The sequence below is a fragment of the Muscardinus avellanarius genome, assembly GCF_963383645.1.
Source record: "Muscardinus avellanarius genome assembly, chromosome: X".
NCBI classification, from domain to species: Eukaryota; Metazoa; Chordata; class Mammalia; order Rodentia; family Gliridae; genus Muscardinus; species Muscardinus avellanarius.
This window is the reverse complement of record NC_137792.1, coordinates 83,988,036-83,998,038: the sequence shown is the minus strand read 5'-3', so window position 1 is coordinate 83,998,038 and position 10,003 is coordinate 83,988,036. Positions and strand designations below refer to the sequence as shown.

At 34.1% G+C, this 10,003-nt stretch overlaps 1 pseudogene across 1 annotated transcript; it reads left to right on the top strand.

The window, feature by feature from the left end:
• The first annotated feature begins 2,800 nt into the window (after positions 1–2,800).
• On the top strand, positions 2,801–6,173 carry LOC308278972 (mitogen-activated protein kinase 6-like; annotated as a pseudogene). The gene is made up of 4 exons: positions 2,801–2,893; positions 3,791–4,472; positions 4,638–5,200; positions 5,491–6,173. The product of its transcript is annotated as a mitogen-activated protein kinase 6-like (transcript).
• The last annotated feature ends 3,830 nt before the right edge of the window (positions 6,174–10,003 follow it).

The window sequence follows — 10,003 nt, the reverse complement described above, 5'->3', positions numbered from 1 at the left end:
CCAGAATAGCCAATGTAGTTCTCAGCAACAAAAATCATGCAGGAAGAATCACATTATCTGATGTTAAACTATACTACAAAGCCATTGTAATAAAAACAGCATAGTACTGATACAAAAGCTGATACATAGACTAATGGAGCAGAATATAAAACCCAGAAACAAATACACAACTTACAGCCAATTTATTTTTGGCAAAGGGGTCAAAAACATACAGTGGAAAAAAAAAAGTCTGTTCAACAATTGGTCTTGGCAAAACTGGTTATCCATATGTAGAAAAATGAAAATAAGTCCCATTTTCTCACCCTGCACAAGAGTCAATTCAAGATGGATCAAAGAGTTGGAAATTAGACCAGAGACTTTGAGGATCCTTGAAGAATACATAGGTCCAACACTGTAACACATAGGCATAGATAAAAACTTTCTCAACAAGACCCCAGAGGCACAAGAAAATAAAAGGCAAGTCAATATGTAGGATTGCATGAAACCGAAGAGCTTCTGTAAAGCAAATAAAACTGTCAAGAACCTCATAATATCTATAAAAAAAAAGAACTCAAGAAATTCAGCACTAAGAAAACAAATAACTCAATCAAAAAATGGGCAAGTGAATTAAATAGACACTTCAATAAAGAAGAAATTTAAAATTCCAATACATTCATAAAACAATGCTCAACATCATTATCAATCAGAGAGATGCAAATTAAAACTACCCTGAGATTTCACCTAACCCCAACTAGAAAGGCAATCTTTCAAAACACAAACAAATACAAATGCTGGCAAGGATGTGAAGACGTTGGAACTCTTAAATATTGTTGGTGGGATTGCAAATTATTGCAACCACTTTGGAAAACAGTATGGAGGTTCCTCAGAAAAATGGGAATGAACTTACCATTTGATCTAGCAATACCACTTCTGGGTGTCTACCCAAAAGAAAGGAAACCAAACTACCAAACTAATGCATGCGTATCTATGTTTACAGCTGTACAATTCACCATTTCCAAACTATGTAACCAGCCAAGATGTCTATCTTGGATGAATGGATTATAAAACTGTGGGATATGTACACAACGGAATTTTACTCAGACATAAAGAAAAACAAAATTAAATCATTACAGGAAAATGGATGGTACATTATGCTAAGTGAGATTAGTCAGTCACAAAAAAATGCTTTCTCTAATATTCTAAGGCTAGGGAGAAATGTGTAACAGAAGTTCTCTAGATGAAGGAGGTCCTATAGAGGAGAAAATAAGGCGATATAACAGAGGATATGGGAGAGGGGAAGAGAGAAACTCTCTAAAGCACATGCTGTATATAAACATATCCAAGTCAATCACTAAGTCAAGCATGGGTAGGAGGGATAGGAAAGGAATGGGGTAGGGATTGGGAAAGAGCTAATTGGGTGATGTGTGCATGTAATTTTCCATAAGTCTTTTATCCCACTAACAGGCATAACTACAATGCACCAATAAAATAAATAAATTAAAACATAAATTAAAAAAAAAACAATTGTAAAGCTGAGGATGTTCATGCATGCTTGTATTCCCAGCATTCAGGAGGCTTAGACTGGAGGATTGTGGTTTGCAGCCAGAGTCAGCTACTTAGTGCGGCCTTCTGCAACTTAGGGAGACCCTGTTTCAAAATAAGGAATAAAAAATAGGGTAGGGGTGTAGGTCGGGGGTCACATGCCCCTGAGTTCCATCCTCTGACCTGCAAAATAAATAAATAAAAAATAAATGAAAAGATTGTGAGATTTTGGAGAAAATGAACTGAGTCTTGCTGTCTCCGTGCCTTCTGTTACCTTCATTGCCAGTATTCAATAATGTTTGGATTTAATAACCTACTACATTCTCATCAACTTGAATTTAATTGCTGAATGAAAATTATAGTAAAGTCACAATAAAACTTTTGATAGACAGATTGATGCAATATTCTTCTCCAAGTACTTTTCAATATAAAATTAATATTCACCACTAAATAATTTTAATCTTAGTAACAAATGATATATTTTCTGGTTACATAAGAAGTATGTGTCTAAATTTTAATACTTCTGACTATAGAAGGAAATGAAACTTGAAATACAGTTTTAGAATTTCCACTATTTAGACATGTACCCACCATAATCAATAGACATATTCAAAGGTCTCTGCATAGATTTCTATGTCCACCCCATTCTTGTGATATAGGTGAACAATGTGTCCACAATTCCCCTCATTCAGTATGGAAGGCTTCTACAACATGAAATCTCAGTTACTAAAATGATTGTTTTGAAATTTAAGTATTCATTTTGCTTTTCTCAAGTCATATCTCTAAAATTTTACAATATTTCATCAATAACTACACTTTTCTTACACATGTTTTCTATAAAACACATGCAGATTTAGTTCACTGGTATTTTCAATTGAGTTGACTAGTTATCATTGCATATACAAAATAGCTAAGAAATGTTATGATTTTTTTCATATTTCTCTATTTTGGTGTCAAATGAAAATAACTTGTAAATCATCATTGCATTTCTTAAAAGATCTTGATTCAAAAACAGATTGGGAGCCAAACTTGGTGGTGCATGCTTGTAATCCCAGTGCTTGGGAGGCTGAGACAAGAGGATTGTTCAGGTTCTAAACCAGACTCAGATACTTACATTATGATGTGAGACTATCATGCATAAATAAAAGCACATAAAATAAACATATTAGAAAACTTGCAATCAGCTCGTGGTTTGGGGTTACATGGTGGGAACTGTGGCAATTTGAGAGCCTCAGAGATGCTTCTGATGCCAGCCTAGCTGGAGACCTGAGATGACTCTATGTGTTGTCCATGGGCCCTGCACTCCCTTGATGAGTCGGAGAAGTCCAGTTGTATCAGAGTAAGATTTACAATAGATTTGACTGTGACTGTGGTGAGTTGGAGCTACCTGATCACTAGAAAAAGACATTGTCAACCAGCAAGCAGCAGAGATTCCTATGAAATACACAGCAACAGAGGAAGAAAAGGAGCAAAAGGAAAATAATATTTGTCAGTTCAACACTGAATGTATCTGCACTGTGAGGAGAATGCTCATAGAAGCCTGTTGTGTGCATATTTACTCACATTTTGTTAAATGTTAAATCATTTAGCACAGTATATCTGAGTGCATAGTATGTCATTTCATTCAGTTTGAGTTTCTAGAGTGTTTTATTTAACTGTCTGCAGAGTTGCTGCCCCTTTCTTGAACTATAAGTACTGCAATCTTTTTGATTCTCAATATTAGCAGAGCTTTTTGAGCTTTAATTTTGAGAATAGATTTTTTCTGAAAAATAAATAAATCAATGTGTGATAGTTTCACCTAAAAAAAAGAAAAAGAAAAAAATATTCTCTGGTAAGAAAGAGAGCAAAAAGAATATTGAAATGTTATCTTTAAGTCATCAAAGCTTGGTATCAGACAAATTAAACTGTTATGTGAGATTATCATCGTTAATATTGGATAAATTGCTATAAAAACTAGATGTCAACCACTAAGCCAAACATAGGAAGGAGGGATGGGGAGGGAATGGGGTGGGGATCGGGTAGGGGCTAACTGGGCGATGTGTGCATGTATGTCTACAAAAGTTTTTTTTTTTATATCATTATGATGTATGAATACAGTGCACCAATAAAAATAAATTAAATAAAAATATTTGAGGGGATCTCAATGTGTCTGTTTGGCATATGCAGTGAGCATCAAGAAACCATCTTGCTGTGAACACATAATAATTTTCTTCTCTCTTTTTGAAAAATCTTTACTTTTGATGCCAGTTTTCTTCTTTGTTTACACAAGTTCAACAATTCAAAAGGAAAAGACAATAGTAAGAGTTTCAAAATTGCAGAGAATTTTGAAAGTCTCATGAACATTCATAATTTTGATCTGGGCTCTAGGTATATGTACTTAAAACCGTTGGGCTGTGGAGGCAATGGCTTGGTTTTATCTGCTGTAGACAATGACTTTGAAAAAAGAGCAGCCATCAAGAAAATTGTCCTTACTGATCCCCAGAATGCCAAACATGCTTTCCATAAAATCAAAATTATTAGAAGACTTGACTATAATAACATTATGAAAGTGTTTAAAATTTTTGGCCACAATGGAAACCAGTTAATAGATGATGTGGGATATCTTCCTGAACTGAACAGTGTATATGGAGTACATGGAGACATACCTGGTTAATGTACTGGGGCAGGGCCCTTTGCTGGAATAGCAAATGTACTGCACAAAGATCTCAAACCAGCTAAACTTTCCATTAATAATGAAGACTTGGTGCTGAAGATAGGTGACTTTGGTCTTGCATGGATCAAGGATCCTCATAATTCCCATAAGGGTCATCTTTCTGAAGGTTTGGTTACTAAATAGCACAGATCTCTATGTCTTTTACTTTATCCTAATAATTATACTAAAGCCATTGGCATTTGGTCTGCAGGCTGCATCTTTGCTGAAATGCTGACTTTAGGTAAAATCTTCTTTGCAGGTTCACAAGAACTTGAGCAGTTGCAACCAATTTTAGAATCTATTCCTATTGTACATAAATAAGATCATCAGAAACTTCTCAGCATAATTCCAGTTTACATTAGAAGTGAAATGACTGAGCCACATATACCTTTAACTCAGCTGTTTCCAGGAATTAGTTGAGAAGCATTGGATTTCCTGGAACAAATTCTGATCCCCATAGATCTGTTGACAGCAGAGGAAGCACTCTCTCATCTTAATGAGTATATATTTTTCCCAATGAATGAATCAATTTCCAGCCATTCTTTTCACAGAGAAGATGAAGTGGATGATATTTTTCTTATGCATGAAACAGTCATATTTATAACTGGGAAAGGTAACATGACTCTCAGTTTCTGGAGCTTGATTGGCCTAAACATAACATCTTTGATATTGATGAAGTTCAGCTGGACCCCAGAGCTCTGTCTGATGGCATGGATGAAGAAGTACAAATTGATCCTTGAAAATATTTTGATGGAGACCAAGAAAAGTATCTGGAGGATCCTGTTTTTGACATCAATTACTATACTAAGCCTTGTTGGCAATTCCCAGATTATGATGAAAACAAGTACTGTGATCTGGAGTGTAGCCATATGTGTAACTACAAAGCAAGGTCATTGACATATTTAGATACTTGGTTTGGAGAGAGAGTGAAGTTAAACATTACTATGAACACAAACGTATAGATCTTTCCAAATGGAAAGAATAGAGAAAAAGCCCGGCGTGGTGGTGCATGCTTATAAGCCCAGCATTCAGGAGGCTGAGACCAGAGGATCATGGTTCATGGACAGCCTCAGCTACTACTTAGTGAGGCCCTCTGCAACTTAGTGAGACCATGTTTTAAAATAAAGAATAAAAAAATAGGGCAGGAGGTGTAGCTCAGAGGTCAAATGCCCCTGGGATCCATCCCCAGACCCGAAAAAAAAAAAAAAGAAAGAAAGAAAGAAAGAAAGAAAGAAAAGAAGAAAGAAAAAAAGAGTAAAAGAAAGAAAAAAGAATAGAGCAAAGAAAAAGCTGATAAGAAAGGCAAGTCAAAATGTGAAAGAAATGGATTGGTTTAAAGCCCAAGTAGCACTAGAAGAAATGTCACAGCAGTTGGCTGAAAAAGAAAGGGATTTGACTTTGATTCCTTTATTGCAGGAACTATTCAACTTAGTTCACAGCATGAGCCTGCTGACATTGTTGATAAATTAAATGACTTGAATAGTTCAGTGTCCCAACTAGAATTGAAAAGTTTGATCTCAAAGCCAGTAAGCCAAGAAAAGCAGGGAAAGGGAATGGAAAACTTGCCTGTTAGAAGTCTTGTACCAATCTTCTTGGGACAGCCAGTTTATGAGTGGCAGGGAGGAATGTTTTGTTGTGAGGTTAGGAAAGATGAATAAGTTGAGAAGGAAAAATACACTAGTTACAAGTTCTTTAGCAGGAAGCAAGATACTGAAATTCTAGAAACTGAGCCAGCAGACAAAAGGAAACATGGGGAGAGAGGAAATAAGGAAGGATTTTCAAACAACAGTGGGCAGTTTCTCTTTAACAAGCAGCTTGAATCCATAGGCATTTCACAGTTGCATAATCCAGTGGGGTCACTACTTAAGTCCATCCAGGCCACATTAACAACTTCTGCTATGAAATCTTCCCCTCAAATTCCTCACAAACATACAGAACCATTCTGAAACATCTTAATTAAAATACTCAGCATACATTTCTTTGTATTCTTCATGAAATGTGTTTTTGTGTCTTTTTATTACTAATGTTTAAGTCATTTTTACTTGAATCAGATGGTGTTATTTAGTAAATATTTTATTAGTTCTTGATTTTTAATCCAGATTTTTTCTACATGAGATAATTTTCATTATAACTGGCATGTCATTGGCACACAAAGAATAGAGCAAAATAATACAATACAGAAAGAGACAAAGAAAATGCACTAAGACAAGTAAATATTCTCTCATAGAACAATGATCTGATTCAAAGGAAACAAAAAGAAAATCTTCCTTTGAAATTTACACAGTGAGACTGTACATAATTGCATAAAAATATCTATTTTTTCCTAAAACATTTTCATTCATTGGTAGTTTCAAGTGTTTCATACTGTACACATTTCTTAAAACACATGATACCAGCAGCAACTAAAAATTAATGCTGAATTTGGTATGTACATGTTATCTACCTCAAAGTAACAAGAGTATGTGGCAAAACATTTACCACCTATAGTGTGCTTCACAATATGCACTTCTGTTTAGTCAGTGTTTACAGTAGTAAACTATTCTTAAGATTCATTCATCATTTATAAATATTCTGTTATTCATTCTTTATAGTAAAATGTTAATACATCGCATCATACATTTTAGCAAATCGATATATTTTCTGTATTTAATTATAAAAGTTAACTTAGTTTTAAATTTTATTTGCAATTACCTTTTCATTTGCCACTTTGTTTTGTTGCCTACCTAGCTGAGTATATGATATCAGCTTATCCTAAGGCTGTCTATGTACTTTATTTACTTAAGTATTCATTTTAAGTAAAGTGCTCACTGTGTATAGGGATTTGTATTTGGTAGTTGCTTTATGTATTTACAAAGAAAAAATTAGGAATTTGTTTATTATAAAATGCTCCTAGAAGTCTTAATTGTGTTTACTTAAAAAAAACTGTAATGTTAGATTGTGTGGATGGTAGTAATTAAGGATACATCATTACTGTAGTTTAAAAGTTATACATGATAAGACATTTTTAGTCTTTACTGTGTTTTAACCAAATGATTTATTCCTCATCTTGAAGCAAGCATGAATAAAATTAGGTTAAATGTAAGAAAAATTCTTACAATCTGTCTCTGCATACATTTATGAAATAGTCATTGATAAGTTTTCCTTATTCAGCAAGGTTAAACTAAATATAGATAAAATAAATACTATTTAGCCATTGCTGAAATAAATTGGTAATAAAAAAGTTAATTTATTTGAAAATTTGAGGCAAATGATTCCTGTGACTTAACTGTTCTCAGACAAATTTCCTAATCCTCTTATAAAAGTTGATCTGCCAAACAGCATGCTTACTCATGGTGCTCTCAGATAAGTATATTTAAAGACATATGTTAGGAGGTGGGCATGGAAATGGATTTGGAATAATAAGAATTCAGTTTTATGAAAGAATTTGATGATATATTTACATAAGTGTTTTCTGGTGCTTATTAGAATTGTGAGGGAGGTGTGAAAATATAAGAACAAAATCTGAGTGTTTCAGAGCTAGAAACTCTTGTCTGCTGAAGCCAAACTGCAGCATATAAACTAGAGGCAAATAGAGTTCCTGTTTGAAACCACTCAGTATGAATCAATCTGCTGATTTTATCTAAAAAAAACTGTCTTTCTGAGGGATTAGCAAATAGAGATGACTAAGATGATTCCTGATTTCCATTTAAGTTTTATATTCAAAGATACAAATAGAACTGTTTGATATCCCAGAAATTTTTCATTGCTTTTAACTTTACTAAAGTAAAAAAAGAACCTTACTCAAAATCAGTTTCCCTAAAGGAACCTTGGTGCACTAATCTCTTTCACCATTTTTGCAGAGCTGGGGATGAGCCCAGGGTCTCATGCTAAAACCGCAGCCCTGTTTTTTACTTCTCATTACATACCAGTAAAAAAAAAAATATCTTTTTTCAAATACCCTAAATCATTAACTCTTCAAAAATTAAACTATGAATCTGTGTATAATAACATGTCTTTATTCTTGGCTACTTGTAAAGCTAAGGCAGAAGGATAGATTGCTTGAACCTTAAAATTCTTGTCACAAGTTTGGGCAAGACAAAAAGACCCTATTTCAAAATAAACACTCAAACTATCAAGAAAACTTAAAAATGGTAAAAAAAAAAAAACCCCACTTAGAAAAGGAAATCTGGTGCTACACACCTGTAATCTTAGTACTTGAGAAGTTAAGAAATGAAAATTTCAGATTCATGGACAGCCTCAGAAATTAGTGAGACTCTCAACGATTTAGAAAATCCTATTTCAAAATATAAAAAAGGGCTAAGGAATATAACTTATTCGTATAATATCCCTTGGTTCAAACCCCAGTACCACAAAAAAAGAAAAGAAATACAAGTCTGACAAAGAAATTCACTGTTAGAATTAAGCCACTATGGAAAAGTTATAGCACATAGCCAGATGGGAAATAATTACAACTTTTATTTATAGGATAATTATCCAGATTAGGGAGTAAATTTTTAAAAATTTTATTGGTGAATTGTAGTCATACAGCTCAATGGAGTACAAGATGGTGGAGGCATACATGCACACATCACCCAATTATCCCTTACCCAATTCCTGCCCCATTTCCTTTCCCTCCATCCTTCTCATATTTGGCTTAGTGATTGAATTTGTTTTATTTGTTAATATACCTCATGAACATTAATTTTTCTCTTTCCCCTTTCAATCTCATCAGTTAGATCACCTTATTTGCTCACCTATAGTATCTCCTACTTTGTCCATATTTGCTCTTATGACCCATTTTCTTCTTAGATTAAGAATATTAGGGAGAGCATCCAATTTTTTTTTTTTTGGTGTGGCTATCTCACTTAGCTTAATGTTCTCCAGTTTTATCCATTTCCCTGTAAATGATGTAATTGTGTTATTCTTTATGTCTGAGTAAAATTCTTTTATGTATATATCCCATAGTTTTATAATCCATTCATCTTTTGATAGATATTATAGCTGGTCCCATAGTTTGGCAATGGTGAATTTTGAAGCTATGAACATAAATATGCATGCATTAGTTTGGTAATTTGGTTTCTGTTCTTTTGAGTAGATATCTAGAAGTAGTATTGCCGAATCATATGGTACATTTTTTTCCTACTCTTCTGAGGAACCTCCACACTATTTTCCAAAGTGGTTGCACTAATTTGCAATCCCATCAACAATGTATTAGTGTTCCTACTTCTCCACATCCTTGCCAGCATTTATTATTGTTTGTGTTTTGAATAATTGCCATTCTAGTTGGAATTAGGTAAAACTTCTGGGTAGTTTTGATTTCCATCTCTCTGATTGCTAATGATATTGAGCTTTTTTTTTTTTTTGGTGGTACTGGGGTTGCTGGAAACCCTTCTACCTCTGGAGCTACACTCCCAGACGTATTTTATATTTTTATTTGGAAACAGAGTCTTTTAAACCAGCATGGCTGGCTTCAAACCTGCATGATGCTTCTGTCTCTGCCTCACAAGTACCGGGATTACAAGCATGCACCACCATGCCCGGCTGATGTTGAGTATTTTTATGCATTTATTGGTTATTTAAATTTCTTCTTTCTTATTTTTTTTAAATTGTTGCTTGTAGTCATACATCTAAATGGGATACAAAATGGTGGAGACTTACATGCGTGCATCACCCAATTAGTCCTTACCCCAATTCTCACCCCATTCCCTCCCCCTATGTCCTTCTTTTGTTTGGCATGGTGATTGACAATGATATGATTTTTAAAGTATATAATGTACATTAAAGAATTTCGCTCTTGCCCTCTCCCATCCC